We start from the raw sequence: 17,319 nt of genomic DNA on the forward strand, positions 1-17,319 counted from the left end.
TTGTGCCCTTTGTTTTTAATTCCGATGGAATTTCTGTGTTTCATCGTCAATAAGAAGGTACAAGGGAAACAGTAAACCTGAAGTGAAGCATCGCAATCTATAACTAGTGTCACAGGAATGGTTCAAAACATAGTCAGTTAGAAGAGACAGTCTCCTTATCCTTAAGTCGCCATTGTGCCTTTTGTATTTAATTCCGATGCAATTTCTGTGTTTCATCGGCAATAAGGTCAGAGGGATACAATAAACCTGAAGTGAAGCATCGGAATCTATAACTAGTGTCACAGGAATGGTAGAATACATAGACAGTAAGAAGAGTCAGTCTTCTTGTACTTAAGTCGTCATTGTGCCTTTTGTATTTAATTCCGATGCAATTTCTGTGTTACATCGTCAATAAGAAGGTCCAAGGGAAACAGTAAACCTGAAGTGAAGCATCGCAATCTATAACTAGTGTCACAAGAATGGTTCAAAACATAGTCAGTTAGAAGAGACAGTCTTCTTTCCTTAAGTCGCCATTGTGCCTTTTGTATTTAATTCCGATGCAATTTCTGTGTTTCATCGTCAATAGGAAGGTCCAAGGGAAACAGTAAACCTGAAGTGAAGCATCGCAATCTATAACTAGTGTCACAGGAATGGTTCAAAACATAGTCAATTAGAAGAGACAGTCTTCTTTTCCTTAAGTCGCCATTGTGCCTTTTGTATTTAATTCCGATGCAATTTCTGTGTTTCATCGGCAATAAGGTCAGAGGGGTACAGTAAACCTGAAGTGAAGCATCGGAATCTATAACTAGTGTCACAGGAATGGTTCAAACATAGTCAGTAAGAAGAGACACTCTTCTTGTCCTTAAGTCGCCATTGTGCCTTTTGTATTTAATTCCGATGCAATTTCTGTGTTTCATCGTCAATAAGAACTTCCAAGGTATACAGTAAACCTGAAGTGTAGCATCGGAATCTATAACTAGTGTCACAGGAATGATTCAAAACATAGGCAGTAAGAAGAGTCAGTCTTCTTGTACTTAAGTCGGCATTGTGCATTTTCTATTTAATTCCGATGCAATTTCTGTGTTTCATCGTCAATAAGATGGTCCAAGGGTTACAGTAAACCTGGGGTGAAGCATCGGAATCTATAACTAGTGTCACAGGAATGGTTCAAAACATAGTCAGTAAGAAGAGTCAGTCTTCTTGTACTTAAGACGGCACTGTGCCTTTTGTATTTAATTCCGATGCAATTTCTGTGTTTCATCGTCAATAAGAAGGTCCAAGGGATACAGTAAACCTGAAGCGAAGCATCGGAATCCAAAACTAGTGTCGCAGGAATGTTTTAAAACATAGATAGTAGGATGAGTCAGCCTTCTTGTACTTCAGTCGGCATTGTGCCTTTTGTATTTAATTCCGATGCAATCTCTGTGTTTCATCGTCACTAAGAAGGTCCATGGTATACAGTAAACCTAAAGTGAAGCATCGGAATCTATAACTAGTGTAACAGGATTGGTTCAAACATAGTAAGAAGAGTCAGTATGCTTATACTTAAGTCGGCATTGTGCCTTTTCTATTTAATCCCGATGCAATTTCTGTGTTTCATCGACAATAAGAAGGTCCAAGGGATACAGTAAATCTGAAGTGAAGCATCGGAATCTATAACTAGTGTCACAGGAATGGTTCAAATCATAGTCAGTAAGAAGAGTCAGTCTTCTTGTACATAAGTCGGCATTGTGCCTTTTGTATTTAGTTCCGATGCAATTTTTGTGTTTCATCGTCAATAAGAAGGTCCAAGGGGTACAGTAAACCTTGAGTGAAGCATCGGAATCTATAACTAGTGTCACAGTAATGGTTCAAAACATAGACAGTTAGAAGAGTCAGTCTTCTTGTACTTAAGTCGGCATTGTGCCTTTTGTATTTATTTCCGATGCCATTTATGAGTTTTAATCGTCAATAAGAAGGTCCAAGGAATACAGTAAACCTGTAGTGAACAATCGGAATCTATAAGTAGTGTCACTGGAATGGTTCAAAATATAGACAGTAAGAAGAGTCAGTCTTCTTGTACTTATGTCGGCATTGTGCCTTTTCTATTTAATTCCGATGCAATCTCTGTGTTTCATCGTCAATAAGAAGGTCACAGGGATACAGTAAACCTGAAGTGAAGCATCGGAATCTATAACTAGTGTCACAGGAATGGTTCACAACATAGTCAGTAAGAAGAGTCAGTCTTCTAGCACTTAAGTCGGCATTGCGCCTTTCGTATTTAATTCCGATGCAATTTCTGTGATTCATCGTCAATAAGAATGTCCAAGGGAAACAGTAAACCTGAAGTGAAGCATCGCAATCTATAACTAGTGTCACAGGAATGGTTCAAAACATAGTCAGTTCGAAGAGACAGTCTTCTTTTCCTTAAATCGCCATTGTGCCTTTTGTATTTAATTCCGATGCAATTTCTGTGTTTCATCGTCAATAAGAAGGTCCAAGGGAAACAGTAAACCTGAAGTGAAGCATCGCAATCTATAACTAGTGTTACAGGAATGGTTCAAAACATAGTCAATTAGAAGAGACAGTCTTCTTTTCCTTAAGTCGCCATTGTGCCTTTTGTATTTAATTCCGATGCAATTTCTGTGTTTCATCGGCAATAAGGTCAGAGGGATACAGTAAACCTGAAGTGAAGCATCGGAATCTATAACTAGTGTCACAGGAATGATTCAAAACATAGGCAGTAAGAAGAGTCAGTCTTCTTTTCCTTAAGTCGCCATTGTGCCATTTGTATTTAATTCCGATGCAATTTCTGTGTTTCATCGGCAATAAGGTCAGAGGGATACAGTATACCTGAAGTGAAGCATCGGAATCTATAACTAGTGTCACAGGAATGGTTCAAAACATAGTCAGTAAGAAGAGACACTCTTCTTGTCCTTAAGTCGCCATTGTGCCTTTTGTTTTTAAATCCGATGCAATTTCTGTGTTTCATCGTCAATAAGAAGGTCCAAGGGAAACAGTGAACCTGAAGTTAAGCATCGCAATCTATAACTAGTGTCACAGGAATGGTTCAAAACATAGTCTGTTAGAAGAGACAGTCTCCTTTTCCTTAAGTCGCCATTGTGCCTTTTGTATTTAATTCCGATGCAATTTCTGTGTTTCATCGTCAATAAGAAGGTCCAAGGGAAACAGTAAACCTGAAGTGGAGCATCGCAATCTATAACTAGTGTCACAGGAATGGTTCAAAACATAGTCAGTTAATAGAGACAGTCTTCTTTTCCTTAAGTCGCCATTGTGCCTTTTGTATTTAATTCCGATGCAATTTCTGTGTTTCATCGTCTATAAGAAGGTCCAAGGGAAACAGTAAACCTGAAGTGAAGCATCGCAATCGATAACTAGTGTCACAGGAATGGTTCAAAACATAGTCAATTAGAAGAGACAGTCTTCTTTTCCTTAAGTCGCCATTGTGCCTTTTGTATTTAATTCCGATGCAATTTCTGTGTTTCATCGGCAATACGGTCAGAGGGATACAGTAAACCTGAAGTGAAGCATCGGAATCTATAACTAGTGTCACAGGAATGGTTCAAAACATAGTCAGTAAGAAGAGACACTCTTCTTGTCCTTAAGTCGCCATTGTGCCTTTTGTATTTAATTCCGATGCAATTTCTGTGTTTCGTCGTCAATAAGAACTTCCAAGGTATACAGTAAACCTGAAGTGTAGCATCGGAATCTATAACTAGTGTCACAGGAATGATTCAAAACATAGGCAGTAAGAAGAGTAAGTCTTGTTGTACTTAAGTCGTCATTGTGCTTTTGGTACTTATTTCCGATGCAATTTCTGTGTTTCATTGTCAATTAGAAGGTATGACTGATACAGTAAACCTGAAGCGAAGCATCGGAATCCAAAACTAGTGTCGCAGGAATGGTTCAAAACATAGACAGTAGGATGAGTCAGCCTTCTTGTACTTCTGTCGGCATTGTGCCCTGTTGTATTTAATTCCGATGCAATTTCTGTGTTTCATCGTCACTAAGAAGGTCCAGGGTATACAGTAAACCTTAAGTGAAGCATCAGAATCTATAACTAGTGTAACAGGAATGGTTCAACACATAGTAAGAAGAGTCAGTCTGCTTGTACTTAAGTCGGCATTGTGCCTTTTGTATTTAATTCCGATGCAGTTTCTGTGTTTCATCGTCAATAAGAAGGTCCAAGGGATACAGTAAACCTGGAGTGAAGCATCGGAATCTATAACTAGTGTCACAAGAATGGTACAATACATAACAGTAAGAAGAGTCAGTCTTCTTGTACTTAAGTCGGCATTGTGCCTTTTGTATTTAGTTCCGATGCAATTTCTGTGTTTCATCGTCAATAAGAAGGTCCAAGGGGTACAGTAAACCTGGAGTGAAGCATCGGAATCTATAACTAGTGTCACAGTAATGGTTCAAAACATAGACAGTTAGAAGAGTCAGTCTTCTTTTACTTAAGTCGGCATTGTGCCTTTTGTATTTAATTCCGATGCCATTTATGTGTTTTAATCGTCAATAAGAAGGTGCAAGGAATACAGTAAACCTGAATTGAACCATCGGAATCTATAAGTAGTGTCACTGGAATGGTTCAAAATATAGACAGTAAGAAGAGTCAGTCTTCTTGTACTTTAGTCGGCATTGTGCCTTTTCTATTTAATTCCGATGCAATTTCTGTGTTTCATCGTCAATAAGAAGGTCCAAGGGAAACAGTAAACCTGAAGTGAAGCATCGCAATCGATAACTAGTGTCACAGGAATGGTTCAAAACATAGTCAATTAGTAGAGACAGTCTTCTTTTCCTTAAGTCGCCATTGTGCCTTTTGTATTTAATTCCGATGCAATTTCTGTGTTTCATCGGCAATACGGTCAGAGGGATACAGTAAACCTGAAGTGAAGCATCGGAATCTATAACTAGTGTCACAGGAATGGTTCAAAACATAGTCAGTAAGAAGAGACACTCTTATTGTCCTTAAGTCGCCATTGTGCTTTTGTATTTAATTCCGATGCAATTTCTGTGTTTCGTCGTCAATAAGACCTTCCAAGGTATACAGTAAACCTGAAGAGTAGCATCGGAATCTATAACTAGTGTCACAGGAATGATTCAAAACATAGGCAGTAAGAAGAGTAAGTCTTCTTGTACTTAAGTCGGCATTGTGCCTTTTCTATTTAATTCCGATGCAATTTCTGTGTTTCATCGTCAATAAGATGGTCCAAGCGATACAGTAAACCTGGAGTGAAGCATCGGAATCTATAACTAGTGTCACAGGAATGGTTCAAAACATAGACAGTAAGAAGAGTCAGTCTTCTTGTACTTAAGTCGACATTGTGCCTTTTGTATTTAATTCCGATGCAATTTCTGTGTATCATCGTCAACAAGAAGGTCAGAGGGATACAGTAAACCTGAAGTGAAGCATCGGAATCCATAACTAGTGTCACAGGAATGGTTCAAAACATAGACAGTAGGAAGAATCAGCCTTCTTGTACTTCAGTCGGCATTGTGCCTTATGTATTTAATTCCGATGCATTTTCTGTGTTTCATCGTCAATAAGAAGGTCCAAGGTATACAGTAAACCTGAAGTGAAGCATCGGAGTCTATAACTAGTGTCACAGGAATGGTACAAACATAGACAGTAAGAAGAGTCAGTCTTCGGGTACTTAAGTCGGCATTGTCCCTTTTGTATGTAATTCCGATGCAATTTCTGTGTTTCATCGTCAATAAGACGGTCAGAGGGATACAGTAAACCTGAAGTGAAGCATAGGAATCTATAACTAGTGTCACAGTAATGGTTCAAGACATAGTCAGTAAGAAGAGTCAGTCTTCTTGTACTTAAGTCGGCATTGTGCCTTTTGTATTTCATTCCGATGCAATTTCTGTGTTTCATCGTCAATAAGAAGGTCCAAGGGATACAGTAAACCAGGAGTGTAGCATCGGAATCAATAACTGGTGTCACAGGAATGGTTCAAAACATAGACAGTAAGAAGAGTCAGTCTTCTTGTATTTAAGTCGGCATTGTGGCTTTTGTATTTATTTCCGATGCAATTTCTGTGTTTCATCGTCAATAAGAAGGTCAGAGGGATACAGTAAACCTGAGGTGAAGCATCGGAATCTATAAATAGAGTCACAGGAAAGGTTCAAACCATAGTCAGTAAGAAGAGTCAGTCTTCTTGTTCTTAAGTCGGCATTGTGCCTTTTGTATTTAATTCCGATGCAATTTCTGTGTTTCATCGGCAATAAGGTCAGAGGGATACAGTAAACCTAAAGTGAAGCATCGGAATCTATAACTAGTGTAACAGGAATGGTTCAAAACATAGTAAGAAGAGTCAGTCTGCTTGTACTAAGTCGGCATTGTGCCTTTTGTATTTAATTCCGATGCAGTTTCTGTGTTTCATCGTCAATAAGAAGGTCCAAGGTACACAGTAAACCTGAAGGAAAGTATCGGAATCTATTACTAGTGTCACAGGAATGGTTCAAACTATAATCAGTAAGAAGAGTCAGTCTTCTTGTACTTAAGTCGGCATTGTGCCTTTTCTATTTCATTCCGATGCAATTTCTGTGTTTCATCGTCAATAAGAAGGTCCAAGGGATACAGTAAACCTGGAGTGAAGCATCGGAATCTATAACTAGTGTCACAAGAATGGTACAATACATAGACAGTAAGAAGAGTCAGTCTTCTTGTACTTAAGTCGTCAGTGTACCTTTTCTATTTAATCCCGATGCAATTTCTGTGTTTCATCGTCAATAAGAAGGTCCAAGGGATACAGTAAATCTGAAGTGAAGCATCGGAATCTATACCTAGTGTCACAGGAATGGTTCAAATAATAGTCAGTAAGAAGAGTCAGTCTTCTTGTACTTAAGTCGGCATTGTGCCTTTTCTATTTAATTCCGATGCAATCTCTGTCTTTCATCGTCAATTAGAAGGTCACAGGGATACAGTAAACCTGAAGTGAAGCATCGGAATCTATAACTAGTGTCACAGGAATGGTTCATAACATAGTCAGTAAGAAGAGTCAGTCTTCTAGCACTTAAGTCGGCATTGCGCCTTTCGTATTTAATTCCGACGCAATTTCTGTGTTTCACCGTCAATAAGATGGACAGTGGGATACAGTAACCCTGAAGTGAAGCATCGGAATCTATAACTAGTGTCACAGGAATGGTTCAATCATAGTAAGAAGAGTCAGTTTTCTTGTACTTAAGTCGGCATTGTGCCTTTTGTATTTAATTCCGATGCAATTTCTGTGTTTCATCGTCAATAAGAAGGTCCAAGGAAACAGTAAACCTGAAGTGAAGCATCGCAATCTATAACTAGTGTCACAGGAATGGTTCAAAACATAGTCAATTAGAAGAGACAGTCTTCTTTTCCTTAAGTCGCCATTGTGCCTTTTGTATTTAATTCCGATGCAATTTCTGTGTTTCATCGGCAATAAGGTCAGAGGGATACAGTAAACCTGAAGTGAAGCATCGGAATCTATAACTAGTGTCACAGGAATGGTTCTAAACATAGACTGTAGGAGGAATCAGTCTTCTTGTACTTGAGTCGGCATTGTGCCTTTTGTATTTAATTCCGATGCAATTTCTGTGTTTCATCGTCAGTAAGACGGTCCAAGGGATACAGTAAACCTGAAGTGCAGCATCGGACTCTATAACTAGTGTCACAGAAATGGTTCAAAACGTAGACAGTAGGAAGAGTCAGTCTTCTTGTGCTTAAGTCGGCATTGTGACTTTTGTTTTTAATTCCGATGCAGTTTCTGTGTTCATCGTCAATAAGAAGGTCCAAGGGAAACAGTAAACCTGAAGTCAAGCATCGCAATCTATAACTAGTGTCACAGGAATGGTTCAAAACATAGTCAGTAAGAAGAGACACTCTTCTTGTCCTTAAGTCCCCATTGTGCCTTTTGTATTTAATTCCGATGCAATTTATGTGTTTCATCGTCAATAAGAACTTCCAAGGTATACAGTAAAACTGAAGTGTAGCATCGGAATCTATAACTAGTGTCACAGGAATGGTTCTAAACATAGACATTAGGAGGAGTCAGTCTTCTTGTACTTAAGTCGGCATTGTGCCTTTTGTATTTAATTCCGATGCAATTTCTGTGTTTCATCGTCAGTAAGAAGGTCCAAGGTATACAGTAAACCTGAAGTGAAGCATCGGAATCTATAACTAGTGTCACAGGAATGGTACAAACATAGACAGTAAGAAGAGTCAGTCTTCTTGTATTTAAGTCGGCATTGTGGCTTTGGTATTTATTTCCGATGCAATTTCTGTGTTTCATCGTCAATAAGAAGGTCAGAGGGATACAGTAAACCTGAAGTGAAGCATCGGAATCTATAAATAGAGTCACAGGAAAGGTTCAAACCATTGTCAGTAAGAAGAGTCAGTCTTCTTGTCCTTAAGTCGGCATTGTGCCTTTTGTATTTAATTCCGATGCAATTTCTGTGTTTCATCGGCAATAAGGTCAGAGAGATACAGTATACTTGAAGTGAAGCATCGGAATCTATAGCTAGTGTCACAGGAATGGTTCAAAACATAGACAGTAGGAAGAGTCAGTCTTCTTGTACTTAAGTCGGCATTGTGCCTTTGGTACTTATTTCTGATGCAATTTCTGTGTTTCATTGTCAGTTAGAAGGTATGAGTGATACAGTAAACCTGAAGGGAAGCATCGGAATCCAAAACTAGTGTCGCAGGAATGGTTCAAAACATAGACAGTAGGATGAGTCAGTCTTCTTGTACTTCAGTCGGCATTGTGCCTTTTGTATTTAATTCCGATGCAATTTCCGTGTTTCATCGTCACTAAGAAGGTCCAGGGTATACAGTAAACCTAAAGTGAAGCATCGGAATCTATAACTAGTGTAACAGGAATGGTTCAAAACATAGTAAGAAGAGTCAGTCTGCTTGTACTTAAGTCGGCATTGTGCCTTTTGTATTTAATTCCGATGCAATTTCTGTGTTTCACCGTCAATAAGAAGGTCCAAGGTACACAGTAAACCTGAAGTAAAGTATCGGAATCTATAACTAGTGTCACAGGAATGGTTCAAACTATAATCAGTAAGAAGAGTCAGTCTTCTTGTACTTATGTCGGCATTGTGCCTTTTGTATTTAATTCCGATGCAATTTCTCTGTTTCATCGTCAATAAGAAGGTCCAAGGGAGACAGTAAACCTGGAGTGAAGCATCGGAATCTATAACTAGTGTCACAAGAATGGTACAATACATAGACAGTAAGAAGAGTCAGTCTTCTTGTACTTAAGTCGTCAGTGTGCCTTTTCTATTTAATCCCGGTGCAATATCTGTGTTTCATCGTCAATAAGAAGGTCCAAGGGATACAGTAAATCTGAAGTAAAGCATCGGAATCTATAACTAGTGTCACAGGAATGGTTCAAATCATAGTCAGTAAGAAGAGTCAGTCTTCTTGTACTTAAGTCGGCATTGTGCCTTTTGTATTTAATTCCGATGCCATTTATGTGTTTTAATCGTCAATAAGAAGGTCCAAGGAATACAGTAAACCTGAACTGAACCATCGGAATCTATAAGTAGTGTCACTGGAATGGTTCAAAATATAGACAGTAAGAAGAGTCAGTCTTCTTGTACTTTAGTCAGCATTTTGCCTTTTCTATTTAATTCCGATGCAATTTCTGTGTTTCATCGTCAATAAGAAGGTCCAAGGGATACAGTAAACCTGGAGTGAAGCATCGGAATCTATAACTAGTGTCACAAGAATGGTACAATACATAGACAGTAAGAAGAGTCAGTCTTCTTGTACTTAAGTCGTCAGTGTACCTTTTCTATTTAATCCCGATGCAATTTCTGTGTTTCATCGTCAATAAGAAGGTCCAAGGGATACAGTAAATCTGAAGTGAAGCATCGGAATCTATACCTAGTGTCACAGGAATGGTTCAAATAATAGTCAGTAAGAAGAGTCAGTCTTCTTGTACTTAAGTCGGCATTGTGCCTTTTGTATTTAGTTCCGATGCAATTTCTGTGTTTCATCGTCAATAAGAAGGTCCAAGGGGTACAGTAAACCTGGAGTGAAGCATCGGAATCTATAACTAGTGTCACAGTAATGGTTCAAAACATAGACAGTTAGAAGAGTCAGTCTTCTTTTACTTAAGTCGGCATTGTGCCTTTTGTATTTAATTCCGATGCCATTTATGTGTTTTAATCGTCAATAAGAAGGTCCAAGGAATACAGTAAACCTGAAGTGAACCATCGGAATCTATAAGTAGTGTCACTGGAATGGTTCAAAATATAGACAGTAAGAAGAGTCAGTCTTCTTGTACTTTAGTCGGCATTGTGCCTTTTCTATTTAATTCCGATGCAATTTCTGTGTTTCATCGTCAATAAGAAAGTCCAAGGGAAACAGTAAACCTGAAGTGAAGCATCGGAATCTAAAACTAGTGCCACAGGAATGGTTCAAATCATAGACAGTAAGAAGAGTCAGTCTTCTTGTACTTAAGTCGGCATTGTGCCTTTTCTATTTAATTCCGATGCAATCTCTGTGTTTCATCGTCAATTAGAAGGTCACAGGGATACAGTAAACCTGAAGTGAAGCATCGGAATCTATAACTAGTGTCACAGGAATGGTTCATAACATAGTCAGTAAGAAGAGTCAGTCTTCTAGCACTTAAGTCGGCATTGCGCCTTTCGTATTTAATTCCGACGCAATTTCTGTGTTTCACCGTCAATAAGATGGACAGTGGGATACAGTAAACCTGAAGTGAAGCATCGGAATCTATAACTAGTGTCACAGGAATGATTCAATCATAGTAAGAAGAGTCAGTTTTCTTGTACTTAAGTCGGCATTGTGCCTTTTGTATTTAATTCCGATGCAATTTCTGTGTTTCATCGTCAATAAGAAGGTCCAAGGAAACAGTAAACCTGAAGTGAAGCATCGCAATCTATAACTAGTGTCACAGGAATGGTTCAAAACATAGTCAATTAGAAGAGACAGTCTTCTTTTCCTTAAGTCGCCATTGTGCCTTTTGTATTTAATTCCGATGCAATTTCTGTGTTTCATCGGCAATAAGGTCAGAGGGATACAGTAAACCTGAAGTGAAGCATCGGAATCTATAACTAGTGTCACAGGAATGGTTCTAAACATAGACAGTAGGAGGAATCAGTCTTCTTGTACTTGAGTCGGCATTGTGCCTTTTGTATTTAATTCCGATGCAATTTCTGTGTTTCATCGTCAGTAAGAAGGTCCAAGGGATACAGTAAACCTGAAGTGCAGCATCGGACTCTATAACTAGTGTCACAGAAATGGTTCAAAACATAGACAGTAGGAAGAGTCAGTCTTCTTGTGCTTAAGTCGGCATTGTGACTTTTGATTTTAATTCCGATGCAGTTTCTGTGTTCATCGTCAATAAGAAGGTCCAAGGGAAACAGTAAACCTGAAGTCAAGCATCGCAATCTATAACTAGTGTCACAGGAATGGTTCAAAACATAGTCAGTAAGAAGAGACACTCTTCTTGTCCTTAAGTCGCCATTGTGCCTTTTGTATTTAATTCCGATGCAATTTATGTGTTTCATCGTCAATAAGAACTTCCAAGGTATACAGTAAAACTGAAGTGTAGCATCGGAATCTATAACTAGTGTCACAGGAATGGTTCTAAACATAGACAGTAGGAGGAGTCAGTCTTCTTGTACTTAAGTCGGCATTGTGCCTTTTGTATTTAATTCCGATGCAATTTCTGTGTTTCATCGTCAGTAAGAAGGTCCAAGGTATACAGTAAACCTGAAGTGAAGCATCGGAATCTATAACTAGTGTCACAGGAATGGTACAAACATAGACAGTAAGAAGAGTCAGTCTTCTTGTATTTAAGTCGGCATTGTGGCTTTGGTATTTATTTCCGATGCAATTTCTGTGTTTCATCGTCAATAAGAAGGTCAGAGGGATACAGTAAACCTGAAGTGAAGCATCGGAATCTATAAATAGAGTCACAGGAAAGGTTCAAACCATTGTCAGTAAGAAGAGTCAGTCTTCTTGTCCTTAAGTCGGCATTGTGCCTTTTGTATTTAATTCCGATGCAATTTCTGTGTTTCATCGGCAATAAGGTCAGAGAGATACAGTAAACTTGAAGTGAAGCATCGGAATCTATAGCTAGTGTCACAGGAATGGTTCAAAACATAGACAGTAGGAAGAGTCAGTCTTCTTGTACTTAAGTCGGCATTGTGCCTTTGGTACTTATTTCCGATGCAATTTCTGTGTTTCATTGTCAGTTAGAAGGTATGAGTGATACAGTAAACCTGAAGGGAAGCATCGGAATCCAAAACTAGTGTCGCAGGTATGGTTCAAAACATAGACAGTAGGATGAGTCAGTCTTCTTGTACTTCAGTCGGCATTGTGCCTTTTGTATTTAATTCCGATGCAATTTCCGTGTTTCATCGTCACTAAGAAGGTCCAGGGTATACAGTAAACATAAAGTGAAGCATCGGAATCTATAACTAGTGTAACAGGAATGGTTCAAAACATAGTAAGAAGAGTCAGTCTGCTTGTACTTAAGTCGGCATTGTGCCTTTTGTATTTAATTCCGATGCAATTTCTGTGTTTCACCGTCAATAAGAAGGTCCAAGGTACACAGTAAACCTGAAGTAAAGTATCGGAATCTATAACTAGTGTCACAGGAATGGTTCAAACTATAATCAGTAAGAAGAGTCAGTCTTCTTGTACTTAAGTCGGCATTGTGCCTTTTGTATTTAATTCCGATGCAATTTCTCTGTTTCATCGTCAAAAAGAAGGTCCAAGGGAGACAGTAAACCTGGAGTGAAGCATCGGAATCTATAACTAGTGTCACAAGAATGGTACAATACATAGACAGTAAGAAGAGTCAGTCTTTTTGTACTTAAGTCGTCAGTGTGCCTTTTCTATTTAATCCCGGTGCAATATCTGTGTTTCATCGTCAATAAGAAGGTCCAAGGGATACAGTAAATCTGAAGTGAAGCATCGGAATCTATAACTAGTGTCACAGGAATGGTTCAAATCATAGTCAGTAAGAAGAGTCAGTCTTCTTGTACTTAAGTCGGCATTGTGCCTTTTGTATTTAATTCCGATGCCATTTATGTGTTTTAATCGTCAATAAGAAGGTCCAAGGAATACAGTAAACCTGAACTGAACCATCGGAATCTATAAGTAGTGTCACTGGAATGGTTCAAAATATAGACAGTAAGAAGAGTCAGTCTTCTTGTACTTTAGTCGGCATTTTGCCTTTTCTATTTAATTCCGATGCAATTTCTGTGTTTCATCGTCAATAAGAAGGTCCAAGGGAAACAGTAAACCTGAAGTGAAGCATCGGAATCTAAAACTAGTGCCACAGGAATGGTGCAAAACATAGACAGTAAGAAGAGTCAGTCTGCTTGTACTTAAGTCGGCATTGTGCCTTTTCTATTTAATTCCGATGCAATCTCTGTGTTTCATCGTCAATAAGAAGGTCACAGGGATACAGTAAACCTGAAGTGAAGCATCGAAATCTATAACTAGTGTCCAGGAATGGTTCATAACATAGTCAGTAAGAAGAGTCAGTCTTCTAGCACTTAAGTCGATATTGCGCCTTTCGTATTTAATTTCGATGCAATTTCTGTGTTTCACCGTCAATAAGAAGGACAGTGGGATACAGTAAACCTGAAGTGAAGCATCGGAATCTATAACTAGTGTCACAGGAATGGTTCAATCATAGTAAGAAGAGTCAGTTTTCTTGTACTTAAGTCGGCATTGTGCCTTTTGTATTTAATTCCGATGCAATTTCTGTGTTTCATCGTCAATAAGGAGGTCCAAGGGATACAGTTAACCTGAAGTGAAGCATCGGAATCTACAACTAGTACCACAGGAATGGTTCAAAACATCGGCAGTAAGAAGAGTCAGTCTTCTTGTACTTAAGTCGGCATTGTGCCTTTTCTTTTTAATTCCGATGCAATTTCTGTGTTTCATCGTCAATAGGATGGTCCAAGGGACACAGCAAACCTGGAGTGTAGCATCGGAATCTATAACTAGTGTCACAGGAATGGTTCAAAACATAGAATGTAACAAGAGTCAGTCTTCTTGTACTTAAGTCGACATTGTGCCTTTTCTATTTAATTCCGATGCAATTGCTGTTTTTCATCGTCAAGAAAAAGGTCCAAGGGATACTGTATACCTGAAGTGAAGCATCGGAATCTATAACTAGTGTCACAGGAATGGTTCGAAACATAGCCGGTAAGAGGAGTCAGTCTTCTTGTATTTAAGTCGGCATTGTGCCTTTTCTACTTAATTCCGATGCAATTTCTGTGTTTCATCGTCAATAACAAGGTCCTAGGGATACAGTGAACCTGGAGTGAAGCATCGCAATCCACAACTAGTGTCACAGGAATGGTTCAAAACATAGAAAGTAGGAAGAATCAGCCTTTTTTTTCTTAAGTTGGCATTGTGCCTTTTGTATTTAATTCCGACGCAATATTTGTGTTTCATCGTCAATTAGAAGGTCCAAAGGGGACAGTAAACCTGATGTGAAGCGTCGGAATCTATAACTAGTGTCACAGGAATGGTTCAAATCATAGACAGTAAGAAGAGTCTGTCTTCTTGTACTTAGGTCGGCATTGTGGCTTTTTTATTTAATTCCGATGCAATTTCTGTGTTTCATCGTCAATAAAAGGGTCCAAGGGATATATTAAACCTGAAGTAAAGCATCGGAATCTATAACTAGTGTCACAGGAATGGTTCAAGACATAGAAAGTAGGAAGAGTCAGTCTTCTTGTACTTCAGCCGGCATTTTGCCTTTCGTATTTAATTCCGATGCAATATCTGTGTTTCATCGTCAATAAAAGGGTCCAAGGGATATAGTAAACCTGAAGTGATGCATCGGAATCTATAACTAGTGTCACAGAAATGGTTCAAAACATAGTCAGTATGAAGAGTCAGTCTTCTTGTACTTAAGTCGGCATTGTGCCTTTTCTATTTAATTCCGATGCAATTTCTGTGTTTCATCGTCAACAAGAGGGTCCAAGGGATGCAGTATACCGGGAGTGAAGCATCGCAATCTATAACTAGTGTCACAGGAATGGTTCAAAATATAGACAGTAAGAATAGTTATTCTTCTTGCACTTAAGTCGGCATTGTGCCTTTTGTATTCAATTCCGATGCAACTTCTGTGTTTCATTGTTTATAAGAATGTCCAAGGGATACAGTAAACCTGAAGTGAAGCATCGGAATCTATAACTAGTGTCACAGGAATGGTTCAATCATTCTCAGTAAGAAGAGTCGGTCTTCATGTACTTAAGTCGGCATTGCGCCTTTTGTATTTAATTCCGATGCAATTTCTGTGTTTCACCGTCAATAAGAAGGTCAGAGGGATACAGTAAACCTGAAGTGAAGCATCGGAATCTATAACTAGTGTCACAGGAATGGTTCAAAGCATAGTCAGTAAGAAGAGTCAGTCTTCTTGTCCTTAAGTCGGCATTGTGCCTTTTGTATTTAATTCCGATGCAATTTCTGTGTTTCATCGTCAATAAGAATGTCCAAGGGTTACAGTAAACCTGGAGTGAAGCATCGGAATCTACATCTAGTGTCACAGTGATGGTTCAAAACATAGACAGTAAGAAGAGTCAGTCTTCTTGTATTTAAGTCGACATTGTGCCTTTTGTATTTAATTCCGATGCAATTTATGTGTTTTAATCGTCAATAAGAAGGTCCACGGAATACGGTAAACCTGAAGTGAAGCATTGAACTGGTTCAAAACATAGACAGTAGGAAGAGTCAGTCTTCTTTTACTTAAGTCGGCATTGTGCCCTTTGTATTTAATTCCGATGCAATTTCTGTGTTTGATCGTCAATAAGAAGTTCCAAGGGAAACAGTAAACCTGAAGTGAGACATCGGAATCTATAACTAGATTCACAGGAATGGTTGAAAACATAGACAGTAAGAAGGCTCAGTCCTCTTCTACTTATGTCGGCATTGTGGCTTTTGTATTTAATTCCGATGCATTTTCTGTGTTTCATAGTCAATAAGAAGGTCAGAGGGATACAGTAAACCTAAAGTGAAGCATCGGAATCTATTACTAGTGTCACAGGAATGGTTCAAAACATTGACAGTAGGAAGAGTCAGTCTTCTTGTACTTAAGTCGGCATTGTGCCTTTTGTATTTAATTCCGATGCAATTTCTGTGTTTCATCGTCAATAAGAAGTTCCAAGGTATACAGTAACCCCCGAAGTGAAGCATAGGATTCTATAACTAGTGTCACAGGAATGGTTCAAAACATAGTCAGTAAGAAGAGTAAGTCTTCTTGTACTTAAGTCGGCATTGTGCCTTCTCTATTTAATTCCGGTGCAATATCTGTGTTTCATCGTCAATAAGAAGATCCAAGGGATACAGTAAACCAGGAGTGATGCATCGGAATATATAACTAGTGTCACAGGAAAGCTTCTAAACATAGACAGTAAGAAGAGTCAGTCGTCTTGTAATTAAGTCGACATTGTGCCTTTTCTATTTAATTCCGATGCAATTTCTGTGTTTCATCGTCAATAGGAAGGTCAGAGGGATACAATAAACCTAAAGTGAAGTATCGGAATCTACAAGTAGTGTCAATGGAATGGTTCAAAACATAGACAGTAAGAAGAGTCAGTCTTCATGTACTTAAGTCGGCATCATGCCTTCTGTATTTAATTCCGATCCAATATCTGTGTTTCATCGTCAATAAGAAGGTCAGAGGGATACAGTAAACCCGAAGTGAAGCATCGGAATCTATTCTAGTGTCACAGGAATGGTTCAAAACATAGTTAGTAAGAAGAGTCAGTCTTCTTGTCCTTAAGTCGGCATTGTGCCTTTTGTATTTAATTCCGATACAATTACTGTGTTTCATCGTCAATAAGAAGGTCAGAGGGATACAGTAAACCTGAAGTGAAGCATCGGAATCCACAACTAGTGTCACAGGAATGGTTCAAAACATAGACAGTAAGAATAGTCAGTCTTCATGTACTTAAGTCGGCATTGTGCATTTTCCATTTAATTCCGATGCAATTTCTGTGTTTCATCGTCAATAAGAAGGTCCAAGGGATACAGTAAACCTGAAGTGAAGCATCGGAATCTATAACTAGTGTCACAGGAAAGGTTCAAAATATAGTCAGTAAGAAGAGTCAGCCTTCTTGTACTTCAGTCGACATTGTGCCTTTTCTATTTAATTACGATGCAATTTCTGTGTTTCATCGTCAATAAGAAGGTCCAATGGATACAGTAAACCCGGAGTGAAGCATCGGAATTTATAACTTGTGTCAATGGAATGGTTCATAACATAGACGGTAAGTAGAAACAGTCTTCTTGTACTTAAGTCGGCATTGTGCCTTTTGTATTTAATTCCGATGCAATTTCTTTGTTCCATC

Source organism: Schistocerca serialis, chromosome 2, assembly GCF_023864345.2.
Source record: "Schistocerca serialis cubense isolate TAMUIC-IGC-003099 chromosome 2, iqSchSeri2.2, whole genome shotgun sequence".
NCBI classification, from domain to species: Eukaryota; Metazoa; Arthropoda; class Insecta; order Orthoptera; family Acrididae; genus Schistocerca; species Schistocerca serialis.